Source organism: Mustela nivalis, assembly GCF_964662115.1.
Source record: "Mustela nivalis genome assembly, chromosome: 19".
Lineage (NCBI taxonomy): Eukaryota > Metazoa > Chordata > Mammalia > Carnivora > Mustelidae > Mustela > Mustela nivalis.
The window spans coordinates 2258968-2262982 of NC_139038.1; the positions used below are offsets into that span (position 1 = coordinate 2258968).

General features: G+C 43.3%; 1 pseudogene across 1 annotated transcript; it reads left to right on the forward strand.

Moving 5' to 3' along the window:
* Positions 1–1343: 1343 nt before the first annotated feature.
* Positions 1344–2186, forward strand: LOC309854234 (small ribosomal subunit protein uS2 pseudogene; annotated as a pseudogene). Its single transcript has one exon. The product of its transcript is annotated as a small ribosomal subunit protein uS2 pseudogene (transcript).
* The last annotated feature ends 1829 nt before the right edge of the window (positions 2187–4015 follow it).

Sequence of the window (4015 nt, forward strand, 5' to 3'; positions counted from 1 at the left end):
GTAGCTAACCCCAGGGAAAATATTTTAGAAAGAAAATGTGGGCCTTGGGGCACCTGGGTGGCTCAGTGGGTTAAAACCTCTGCCTTTGGGCGCCTGGGTGGCTCAGTGGTTAAGCCGCTGCCTTCGGCTCGGGTTATGATCTCAGGGTCCTGGGATCGAGTCCCACATCGGGCTCTCTGCTCAGCGGGGAGCCTGCTTCCTCCTCTCTCTCTGCCTGCCTCTCTGCCTACTTGTGATTTCTCTCTGTCAAATAAATAAATTAAAAAATCTTTAAAAAAAAAAAAAAAAAAAAAAAACCTCTGCCTTCGGCTCAGGTCATGATCCCAGGGTCCTGGGATCGAGCCCCACATCGGGCTCTCTGCTCAGCAGGGAGCCTGCTTCCCCTTCTCTCTCTGCCTCCTTCCCTGCCTACTTGTGATCTCTCTCTCTCTCTGTGTCAAATAAATAAATAAAAATCTTAAAACAAAATGTGGGCCTACATGACTCCAAAGGTTGCTTTTTCAAATGACACTAGTTTCTAAGAGTACTATTCTTGGTCTTTGGTTTTAGAACTTGGATGAATTCATTTATTCCTGCAGCAGATGTTCATTTAATTCCTACCGTGGCAGGCACTAGGCAAGTCACTGGATTTAGCCCCAAGCAGTGAGACACCCACGTTGCCCTTGGAGAACAAAAACCTAGTGAAGGGTTCATTCATTCATTTATTCATTCAGTACTGTTTATTAGGTGCCTGTTTTGTGCCTGGCATTGTTCTAGACACTGGGATACACAGCAGTGGACAAAACAAAGGAAAACCATCCTGGTAGGAGATGGACATTTTTCAAATTATCACATAATGTATGTAATTATAAAATGCAATGAGCACGGCAAAGAAGTCTTCTTAAAAACACCGTCCCTGGGATTCTATACCCAGCTAAACTATCATTCAGCAGTCAAGGCAAAACAGGTATTTTTCAGATGTACAACAAATAGAAGACTTTACTACCAGTAGATACTCAATGTCAGTGGGAAGTGGACAAGGAAGAAAAGCCTGAGAAACGAGAAACAGCACAAAAACTCATTAAATGCACTGGCAAATGCAACGAACTAGTAGTGCTTATGTTAAAATGCCACTTTTTGTTTTAAGAGTAAAAAAATATAATCTGTGAAGATGAACAATATAGAAAATGAAGTTAAAGGAGGAATAATATTACAAAGTGACAAAAACAGGCTTTTTAATCAAACAACTAAAATAGACAAGCCTCTAGCAAGATTTTAAAACAGGGTCTTTCCACATTACCCAGAGAGAGGTCCATACAGTGTTGTTCTGTGTTCCTGTCATAACTTAAAAGGAAACTTTCACAATGCTCCTTGCAGCAGAAACCTACCTAGGTGGCCCCAACCTTGACTTCCAAAAGGAACAGTCCATCTACAAAAGGAAAAGTGATAGCATCTCTGTCACGAATCTGATGAGAAGCTGAGAGAAGCTTCTGCTGGCAGCTTGCACCATTGTTGCCATTGAAAACCCAGCTGATGTCAGGGTCATGTGGTCTAGGAACACTGGCCAGCAAGCTGTGCTGAAATTTGCTGCTCCTCCTGGAGCCACTCCCGTTGCTGGCCACTTCACTCCTGGAACATTCACTAACCAGATCCAGGCAGCTTTCTACGATTCCAGCCTTCTGGTGGTTATAGATCCTGGGGCTGACCACCGGCCTCTCACAGAGATGTGTTATGTTAACCTGGCCACTGTTGCTCTGTGTAACACTGACTCTCCCCTGTGCTGGGGGGACATCACCATCCCTTACAACAAGAAGAGAGCTCACTCTACAGGTCTGATGTGGTGGGTGTTGACCCCGGGGAAGTTCTGAGCATGCGTGGCACCATTTCCCGGGAACACCCGTAGGAAGTCGTGCCTGATCTCTACTTCTAGAAAGATCCTAAAGAGATTGAAAAGGGAGAGCTGGCTCCTGCTAAAAAAAGCTGTGATCAAGAAGGAATTTCAGGGTGAGTGGACTGCCCCAGGTCCTGCATTCACTGCCACTGAACCTGAAGTTGCAGACTTGTCTAAGGGTGGGCAGGTGTGCTCTGTGTCTATTCAGCAGCTCCCCACTGAAGACTGGAGCCCTCAGCCTGCTGCTGGAGATGGGTCGGCAACTCCCATTGCTCAGGCTGCTGAGTGGGTAGGAGCAACCACTGAGTGGTCCTAAGCTGTTCTTCCACAAAGGCAAACACGATGCAAAGAAAGCTGATGGAAAAGAAACAGTTTCTTAAGAAGGGGGACAGAAAAAAAAATAACAATGATAGGAATAGAAACAAACATACAGTTGAGGTCTGTTTTAATGAGGGAAATAAAATAATAAAATAAAATAAAATAAAATTTGGGCACTTGGGTGGCTCAGTCAGATAAGCATCTGACTCTTGATCTCAGCTCAGGTCTTGATCTCAGGGTCATGAGTCCAAATCTCAAATACCAAAAGTATTTAGACCTATTGGGAACACATCAAACATGTGAAAACTTTGTGGAGAAAAGTACAAAGCATGACCAGAGGTGGGTTTTGTTTTGTTGTAATGCATGGATAAATCATATACAAGCTTAGGGATGTTCAGTGTAATAAAGATACTGGTTCTCTGTCAATTAATTTATAAACTGAATTTCATCCCAACAGGGTTTCTCAAGGAACTTTCCAAGTGGTGGTTTCAGATGGGGGTGGAGCTCCAGCTGTCAAACCCACGTTGGAAGCAAAAGGAAGAGGAAAGATGTGAAACAGAAGGGTATGCCCCAGTCTGATGCTCTTTACTCCCACTCAGGAACTCCTGCAGCCAAAATATAGACATGGCCCCATCTGGGAATAAAACAGTTGAGGAAATGTATCCTTTCATGTTTTGTTCTGCATAAAGTGGGGTCTTAATGAGGAGGGAGGAAGCACACTTGTGAAGCAACCAACAGACTTTGCCACTCAACGTAAATGTCTATCTTTAGGAAAATGGATAAATAAGTTGCAATTATGTTGACAATGGAGCACTACATAGTGGTTAAAATGAAGCAAGTGGAGGTACACCGATCCAGATGGCTGAGCTTCAACACAAAAATCTCTTGCCTGAAAAAGAAAGTTGCAAAGTGACTCAAACTATATGATACCATTTATATAAAGTTTAAAAGCCCGCAAAACAACACTGTGTATCTTTTATGGCTCCACGAGATAGTTATGTTGGAAAGATATAGAAACACGAATGGGAATGAAAAACACTAAATGCAGGGTGGTGGTTACCTCTGGAGAGGAAGGGTAGGCAATGGGGCTGGAGACAGATACGAGAAGAATTTTAGTTCCACCTATAATGGGTTTTTTTTTTTAAGATTTATTTAATTTATTTATTTGACAGACAGAGATCACAAGTCGGCGAGAGGCAGGCAGAGAGAGAGGAGGAAGCAGGCTCCCCACAGAGCACAGAGCCCGATGCGGGGCTCGATCCCAGGACCCTGGGATCATGACCTGAGCTTAAGGCAGTGGCTTAATCCACTGAGCCACCCAGGCGCCCCCCACCTATGATGTTTTATTTCTTCAAAACTGAGGGAAAAAATATTTGAAGGAAAATACTGTTAAGGTTAAATCATCAGTACACAGAATGTAAGTTATCATTCCCTGTACAGTTCTGTATGTTTGACATTTTTCATAGTTTATGAGCTAGAAGGAGAGAGGGCAAGAAAGAAAGTTATGTAAAGATATAACTAATGAGGTGTAACTTACATACAGTGAATTCACACATCTCAAGTGTACAACTTGATAAATCTTTACAAAGCAAATAAATCCAGAGCATGATCTAGAAGCCAGTGCTGAAGAAAGTTCTCTTAAGTCCCCTCTCAATAATCGCCCCATAAATTGTGTTTGTTTTTGACTTTTGGATGAAGGAATCATGCAACATCCCACAGTGTATTTTCTTTAATGGCTGGCTTCATTGTCTCAGCATGACGTCTGGGAGGTTCATCTGGAGGGGCTGTCTTCTAAACGGCCTTGGTGCTGATCCAGGTGGAAGGTAG